The following is a 9,462-nucleotide window of genomic DNA, read 5'->3' as shown; positions in this document are numbered from 1 at the left end:
CATCAGTTACTGTAGTTTTATATCTGTACCAAATCTACCCATTCTACTGCACTACATGATGTTGGAGCTGGGACTTTAAAAACAACATTTTGGCTTTGCCAGCTGGCTCCCTCATCATCATGGTGGTGGTGGGGAGAGTGTTTAGAGGGAAGTGTCAGGTAGGAGGAGGAAGAAGCAACTACTAGCTCCTTCCCTCCTGCTTTCTATATACTATACCAGTTTTTTTTTTTAAGTTGAAATGCTTTTATATATATATATTTGTTGTTGTTGTTGTTGAGGATTCATTGACAATACAAGAAACCAGGTTACACTGATTGCATTCGTTAGGTAAAGTCCCTCTTACAATCATGTCTTGCCCCCAAAAGGTGAGGCACACACCAGGGCCCCACCCCCCTCCTTCCCTCTCTCTGCTCTTCCTTTCTCCACTCCTCCCTCCTTCTTTCTCTCACTGCTCTCCCCTTCCCCCACCCCCACCATGTTCTTAATTGTCCTCATATCAAAACTGAGTACATAGGATTCATGCTTCTCCATTCTTGTGATGCTTTACTAAGAATAATGTCTTCCACATCCATCCAGGTTAATACTAAGGATGTAAAGTCTCCATTTTTTTTAATGGCTGAATAGTATTCCATGGTGTACATATACCACAGCTTGTTAATCCATTCCTGGGTTGGTGGGCATTTAGGCTGTTTCCACATTTTGGCAATTGTAAATTGAGCTGCAGTAAACAGTCTGGTGCAAGTGTCCTTATGATAAAAGGATTTTTTTCCTTCTGGGGAGATGCCAGGGATTGCAGGATCAAATGGGAGGTATAGCTTGAGTTTTTTGAGGGTTCTCCATACTTCCTTCCAAAAAGGCTGTATTAGTTTGCAGTCCCACCAGCAGTGTAAAAGTGTTCCCTTCTCTCCACATCCACGCCAGCATCTGCAGTTTTGAGATTTTGTGATGTGGGCCATTCTCACTGGGGTTAGATTGTATCTCAGGGTGGTTTTGATTTGCGTTTCTCTAATAATTAGGGATGTCGAGCATTTTTTCATATGTTTATTAGCCATTCATCTGTCTTCTTTAGAGAAGGTTCTATTCATGTCTCTTGCCCATTGATATATGGGATTGTTGGCTTTTTTCATGTGGATTAATTTGAGTTCTCTATAGATCCTAGTTACCAAGCTTTTGTCTGATTGAAAATATGCAAATATCCTTTCCCATTGTGTAGGTTGTCTGTTTGCTTTGGTTGTTGTCTCCTTAGCTGTAAGGAAGCTTTTCAGTTTAATTAAATCCCATTTGTTTATTTTTGTTGTTATTGAAATTGCCATGGCAGTCTTCTTCATAAAGTCTTTCCCAGGCCAATATCTTCCAGTGTTTTCCTTATACTGTCTTTGAGGATTTTTATTGTTTCATGCCTTAAATTTAAGTCCTTTATCCATCTTGAATCAATTTTTGTGAGTGGAGAAAGGTGTGGGTCCAGTTTCAGTCTTTTACATGTGGATATCCAGTTCTCCCAGCACCATTTACTGAATAGGGATTCTTTCCCCCAAGTTGTTTTCTTGTTTGGTTTATCGAAGATTAGGTTCTTGTATGATGTTAGTGTCATTTCCTGGTTTTCTATTTGATTCCAAATGTCTATGTCTCTATTTTTGTGTCAGTACCATGCTGTCTTGACCACTATGACTTTGTAGTCCAGCCTAAAATCTGGTATGGTGATGCCCACGGCTTTATTTTTATTACTAAGAACTGCCTTAGCTATATGGGTTTTTTTCTGATTCCATACAAAACGCAGAATCATTACTTCCAAATCTCGAAAGTACAGTGTTGGTATTTTAATAGAAATGGCATTGAATAGGTAGATTGCTTTGGGAAGTATAGACATTTCAACAATGTTGATTCTTCCCATCCATGAGCATGGTATGTTCTTCATTTGTTAATATCCTCTACTATTTCCTTTCTTAGGATTTCATAATTTTCTTTATAGAGGTCCTTTACCTCTTTTGTTAGGTATATTCCTAGGTATTTCATTTTCTTTGAAGCTATGGTGAAGGGAGTTGTGTCCTTAATTAGCCTCTCATCTTGACTGTTAGTGGCGTATACAAAGGCAACTGATTTGTGGACATTGATTCTATATCCTGAGGCATTACTTTATTTTCTTATGATTTCCAGGAGTCTTGTGGTTGAGTCTTTGGGATTCTCTAAGTATAAGATCATGTCGTCAGCAAAGAGGGAGAGTTTGACCTCCTCTGCTCCCATTTGGATTCCCTTTATTTCCTTGTCTTGCCTAACTGTATTGGCTATAACTTCCAGCACTATGTTGAAAAGTAATGGTGACAGAGGACAACCTTGTCTGGTTCCAGTTCTAAGAGGAAAAGCTTTCAGTTTTACTCCATTCAGTAAAATATTAGCTGTGGGTTTGTCATAGATAGCTTCAATCAGTTTCAGAAATGTGCCACCTATGCCTATACTCTTCAGTGTTCTAATTAGAAAAGGATGCTGGATTTTATTGAATGCTTCTTCTGCATCTATTGAGAGAATCATATGGTCTTTATTTTTGCTTCTGTTAATATGGTGGATAATTTTTATGGACTTGTGTATGTTAAACCAGCCTTGCATCTCTGGGATGAAACCTACCTGATCATGATATATGACTTTCTTGATGATAAACTGTAATCTATTGGCTAGGATTTTGTTGAGAATTTTTGCATCTATATTCATTAATGAAATTGGTCTGAAATTCTCCTTTTTAGTTGGGTTTTTCCTGGTTTTGATATCAGGTTGATCTTTTCTTCATAGAACGTGTTGGGGAAGATTCCTTCCTCCTCAATTTTTTGGAATAATTTCTGCAGTATGGGAATAAGCTCTTTCTTGAAGGTTTGATAGAATTCTAGTGTGAAGCCATCTGGACCAGGGCATTTTTTTATTGTTTCTTTAATCTCATGCATGAAATTGGTCTGTTCAGAAGTTGTATTTCTTCCTGGCTAAGTCTAAGGAGAAGGTGTGATTCCAAATATTAATCCATTTCCTTCACAATGTCAAGTTTCTGGGCATAGAGTTTCCGGTGGTATTCAGAGATGATCTCTTGTATCTCTGTGGGATCAGTTGTTATTTCCCCTTTATCATTTCTGATTGAGGTTACTAGAGATATTACTTTTCTGTTTCTAGTTAGTCTGGCCAAAGGTTTGTCTATTTTATTTATTTTTTTCAAAAACCAACTCCTTGTTTCATTAATTTTTGAATGATTCTTTTGTTTTCAATTTCATTGACCTCTGATTTAATTTTGGAAGTTTCCTTTCTTCTACTGGGTTTGGGCTTAGATTATTCTTCTTTTTGCTATTCCATAAATGGCTTGTGAGTTTGTTGATGTGCTCTCTTTCTGTTTTTCGAATGTAGGCATCTAAAGAGATAAATTTTCCTCTCAAAACTGCTTTTGCAGTATCCCACAGGTTTTGGTAGCTTGTGTTGTCATTGTTGTTACGCTCAAGGAAGTTAGTGATTTCCTGTTTTATTTCTTCCTGCACTCAAGTGTCATTCAACAGAACGTTGTTTAATTTCCATGCCTTTGTGTGGGGTTGAACGTTTTTGTTAGAGTTGAGTTCCACCTTTAGTGCCTTGTGGTCTGAGAAGATACAAGGTAAAATTTCAATTCTTTTGATTCTGTTGAGGTTTGTTTTGTGTCCTAGGATATGACCAATTTTGGAGAATGTTCCATGGGGTGATGAGAAAAATATATATTCTTTATCTTTGGGATGGTGTGTTCTATATGCATCTATGAAGCACAGTTATTCTACGGCCTCATTTAAGTGCGTTATATGTTTGTTTAATTTCTATTTAGAGGATCTGTCCAGCTCTGTAAGAGGAATGTTAAAGTCCCCTGTTATTATGGTATTATAGAATATCATATTGCTCAAAGTGAGTAAGGTCTGTTTCAAGAATCTGGGAGCATTTAAATTGGGTGCATAAATATTTAGAATTGAAACGTCGTCTTGTTGTATTTTTCCCTTGACCAATATAAAGGGGTCTTTTTTGTCTTTTGTTGCTTTAAATCCACATGTATCTGAAAATAAGATTGCAACTCCTGTTTTCTTCTGAATTCCATTTGCCTGAAAAATTGTCTTCCAACCCTTAACTTGGAGTTTTAATTTGTCTTTTGAAGTTAGGTGTGTTTCCTGCAGACAGCAAATGATGGCTTATGTTTTTTAATCTAGTCAGGCAATCTATGCCTCTTCTGTGGGGAATTCCAGTTATTAATGTTTATTGAGATAATTGATAAGTATGGTAATATTCTATTCATCTTATTTTGTGAGAGTCCATTTTTAGTTTTATCTTTTGTATCAGTGTGAAAGTTAGGCTCTGTACTTTAATTGCTGAGTTCTTACTTTGCTGTTGATCCCTTGTGATGATCAGTGTGTAGAACAGGTTGAAGTATTTCCTGTAGAGCTGCTCTTGTTGTGGCAAATTTTCTTAGTGTTTGTATATCGGTAAATGATTAGATTTCTCCGTCAATTTTAAAGCTTAGCTTAGCTGGGCTGGAAATTGTCCTGTTTATGTAGATTAAAGGTAGATGACCATTGTCTTCTTGCGTGGAAAATTTCATTAGAGAAGTCTGCAGTCACCCTGATGGATTTGCCCCTGTAGGTCAACTGGCGCTTACTCCTGGCAGCTTGAAGAATCTTTTCTTTTGTCTTGACTTTGAACAGGTTCATCACAATGTGTCTTGGAGAAGCTCAGTTTGAGTTGAGGTGACCTGGGTTCCGATATCCCTCTGAATGGAATGTGTCAGAATCTTTGGTGATATTTGGGAAATTTTCATTTATAATATTCTCTAGTATGGCTTCCTTTCCCCTGGGCATTCTTCTTCTTGTTCTGGGATACCTATAACTCGTATGTTTGAAGGCTTCATAAAGTCCGATAATTCTGTTGGTGAGTGTTCTGCTTTCTCTTTCTTCTTTTCTGCCTCTAACTATCTGAGCTATCTCAAGAGCTTTGTCCTCTACCTCTGAAATTCTTTCTTCTGCATGATCTAATCTGTTGTTGATAGTTTCTATTGCATCTTTAAGTTCCCTAAATGACTGCTTCAATTCCTTCAGCTCTGATATACCCTTTCTATATTCTTTATATCATTCACCTCTTATTTGATTCTGTTTTTGGATTTCCTTTTGGTTATTTTCCACTTTATCATCAGTTTCCTTCATTGTTTCCATCATTGCTTCATTGTTTTCATCATCTGTATTTTAAATTCACCTTCTGTCATTTCTAACATTTCTTTATAAGTGGAATCCTTTGCAGTAGCTACCTCATGGTCCCTTGGGGTGGGGGTGAGGGTTGCCCTGGACTAGTTTTTCATGTTGCCAGTATTTTTCTGCTGATTCTTTCTCATGAAAGAATCAGCAGAAAAAAAGTGATTTCTTTTATCTGTTTCCTTGCCCTAATTTTCCTTTCACTTTCTCTTGCTGTTGAAGTTGCCATGGGTCTGGACCAGGGTTTCTATCAGTCCTTTTGGTACAGGACGAGAAGGATGAGAAGGTTGAAGAGCAAGAAGGGAAAAAAGAAAGAAAGAAAAGAAAAAAGAGAAAGGGGTGGGGGGAGGGAATATTGACAAAAAGAAGAGGGGCACAGAAAGTGGGAGACAGAGCAATATAGGTGTACAGTAGGGTACTTTGACCCAACCGTAGAAACCCGCAATCTCTGGGGGTGCCGGGTTGGGTGGTTCCCTTGAGGTCAGCAGCTATTTGCTATCCTGTTCAGACACAGTACCCCACCTCCACCAAGTAGAGAGAAAAGACAAAAATGCTATATCAAACCAAAACAAGCAAACAGAAAACTTTATAGGATAAAATGGGGGGGGAAACCAAATAATAGGGGTAGAAATAGTAGCAAAATTGAAGTTCTAATTGTTGAGAAAGGCAACAAGGGGAAATTATATTTAAACTAGAAAAATGAAAGAAAAAAATCTATAGGGAAAACTTTGAAATTAAAAAACAAAACAACCACCACCACCACCAAAAAAAAAAAAAAAAACACCCAAACAAAGCAGTATATATATCTTGTTGAATATTGTCTGGGCAACAGGTGATCTTCTGAGGTATGAGATGTTAATCACAATGCTGATACGCCTGTACTAGATGGAGACTGGAGGCTTCTGCTACTTTCTCAAACCCCACCCGGTAGAGGGCCTGAATCTCACTTTAGCCCATGTAGAAGGCACTTTAAACTGCTAAATTTGGCTAAGCAGAAGCTTTCCCAGGAAAGTTCTTGTTGCTGGGATCACTCCTGAAGTGGCTATCCACTTAACCAGCGTGCCAAAACTGGTCTCACTTATGCCCCTGAGGGCTAAGGCTGCAAGGCATCTCAGTCCCCGCCTTTTGGCTGCTCAGTCACTAGATTACTCGCTCATGCTGGATTCTTGCTCTGCCACCTCGAGGACGGAGCTTGTGGGGGCACTTCTCCCACAATGGCTCCGCAAGCCCACAGCTGAACACTGTTAGCTCCGTCTGCCTCAGTGGCTCAGTCTGGGGCCCTGGACAACACTTAAAGTCCTCCACACTCTTGCCCAAGTTCTCCCAAGGTAGGTCAACTGAGTGCCAAGTCCAAAAATACCCAAAGCAGCTCACAGGTAAGGCCTTTCCAGTTTGCAATGTCACTGCTGCTGTACTTAGAGCTGTTGGTGGGATTAGACTGAATGAACACATGCAACCACTTGCCAGTTTTCCACTGCTTTTGTCCTCTTCCTGGGGTCCAGAAGTCTTTCATTAACTCCCTGTGTTCTCAAAGGGATGTTTCTAGGCAGATCTCACTGGCCAGAGATGCCTGGAGTCTTGTCTCCCCAGACTCACCGTGCCCAGTTGCAAGGAAGCTGTTAATTGGCCGCCATCTTGCTGAGTCCTCCTGCCATCGGGTTTTAATTTCCAAGAGATCTTCTTTGTTCTTTTAATGTTTCTTAAAACTTAGTTCGTGGATGCATTGTTTTAATTATAATGTTTGGAAGCTTCCTTGTCTCTAGATAGCCTCTTTTTCTTCCAGTTACACCATTGTTTTGTTCTTTCTTTTTGATGTTTTTCTCCAATCTCTGGTGATCCTTGGCTGTTTATTCCATATGTAAGAATGAGCCATTAAACAGGTTCCTGGGAGTTCTGAGTCTCTGTGTGTGATGAGGATGGGGTTTGGAGCTATTACCTTTTTTAGCATCTCACGTGGGCTAATTTTAGAAAAATCCTGTTTCTTAACTTGAATTTTCAGAAAGCTGAGCCTGAGACAAAGGCTTACCTAGAGGTAGTTTATTTGTGAATGTGATCCCAAGGAGGAGAAGTGACGGACAAGGGAGTAAAAACAGGGAAGAATGAAAAGCCACCATGGATGCATCCAATTGTCCACTGCTAGGAGCAACTGATATTCAAATCCCGTAGGATTTTCTCAGGAGCCTATGAAATGCATCTCACAGCCTGCCTTTGGATACTAGCTTTCCCACACTTCTGAGTTACACATGTGGAATTCCCACTGTTCCTGGCACGCATCTCATGCCACTCCCAGAGAAGGGAAGGAGAGGGGCCATCAGGTACCACTCAGGAAACTGAGGGAGCCTCTGGAAGTCAGTTACTGGAATGAGCAAGGATTTGAAACCATGCACAAAAGGTACCTCACATGCTGACTGCCACGTAATTATCTGAAGGCATCTCCTCTTGGGCTGGTCAGTTTCCACAGAGAAGATTCTATCTGTTGCCCAGAGGGTTGAAGTTTGAATGCCAGAGTTCAAGAGAGTATCATCCGGTTTCTCCATTTTGCTTTTTATGGATTGTGCTTTTTTTTTTTTTTTTTGTGGTTTTTGGCTGGGGCTGGGTTTGAACCCGCCACCTCTGGCATATGGGACCGGCGCCCTACTCCTTGAGCCACAGGCGCCACCTGGATTGTGCTTTCAATGTCAAGGGTGAGAACTGGGCTTAGCCCTAGATTCTGAAGATTTTTGATTTTTCAATTTTTCCTAAAGGTTTTCTAGTTTTATGTTTTATATTTAAGCCCGTGATCCATTTAGAGTTCTTTTTTTTTTGTATAAGCTATGAGGTTTTTTTCTTTTTTTTTAATTGTTGGGGATTCATTGAGGGTACAAGAAACCAGGTTACACTGATTGCATTTGTTAAGCAAAGTCTTGCAATCGTGTCTTGCCCTCAAAAGGTAAGCTGTGAGTTTTAAATCAAGTTTCTTTTTTTTTGCTTATGATTGTCTAGTTGTTGCTGGGCAATTTTTTGAAGAGACTATTTTTCCTTTGTTGAATTGATTTTGCACTTTTATCAAAAATTAGTTAGACAGACTTGTAAATGGGTCTGTTTCTGGATTTTCTGTTGCATTGAGCTACATGTCCATCCTGCCAACATTATAGTGTTGCACTTTTTATAACAATATAGTAAGCCTTAATATTAGGTAGCATGATTCTTCCCTCTTTGTCCTCTTTTTTTTTTTTGCAGTTTTTGGCTGGGGCCGGGTTGAACTCACCACCTACAGTATATGTGGCTGGTGCCCTACTCCTTTGAGCCACAGGCACCGCCCCCCCCCCTTTGTCCTTTTTAAAGATCATTTTCACTATTCTATAACCCCGGCCTTTCTATATAAATTTTAGAATAAGCTTATTTATGTCTACAACACCCTCACCTAGATTTTGATAAGAATGACATTAAAATTAGTGATTAATTTTGGGAGAATTAACGTCTTTGCTCTGTTGAATCTTTTGGTCTGTAAACACAATATGTCTATTTGTTTTTATAAGTCTTCTTTGATTCTCTTCATCAATGTTTTTAAAATTGTAACATACCAATCCTGCCCTTATTTTGTTAATTGTATACCTAAGTACTTCGTATCTTTGAAGCAATTGTAAATGGTATTGTGTTTTTAATTTCAGTTTCCACTAAAGTTCATTATAAAGAAGTACAACTGAGTTTTTTGTTTTTATTTTAATTCAGTGATATTGATAAATTCACTATTTATCAACTTTAAGACTCAAGTCTTCAGTTCTTGTCATGTTGGATGAGATCTTCATTCTCTTGTACTGCTCATTTGTTTCATTTTCCTAAAGGAAAGCACTTCCTTAAGGTGTGTTCAAGGATCCAGAGAAGTATGACATTGGGAAATAGTCATACTTCAGAATAATCTAAGTGTTCAAGCATTGACCCGTTGCACACCAGGGGACAACTAGAGTGTGCTGGTGTGTGATGGGATTTCTGAATAATCACAGAAAAAGAAAAAAATGTCAGAGACCTGAAATGAGCAAATGTCGTACTCATCTTCAGATGTCAGTGCCCTGCCATCTTCTGGACTTATTTAAATAGATAACACTCAGCTAAATCTTTCTTCTCTTTTCTTCACTTTTAAATTTTATTTTTCCTTTTTCCTCCCTCTCTTCCTTGCTCTTGTATTTACTTTGCTAGTAGTTAGGAGGAGTGAAAAGAGTGAAACTTTATTTTAATAAGGCAGATGGACTTGGAAAAA

The sequence above is a fragment of the Nycticebus coucang genome, chromosome 9 (genome assembly GCF_027406575.1).
Source record: "Nycticebus coucang isolate mNycCou1 chromosome 9, mNycCou1.pri, whole genome shotgun sequence".
In the NCBI taxonomy this organism is placed as follows: Eukaryota; Metazoa; Chordata; class Mammalia; order Primates; family Lorisidae; genus Nycticebus; species Nycticebus coucang.
The sequence above is the reverse complement of the archived record's forward strand: the minus strand, read 5'-3'. Positions refer to the sequence as shown.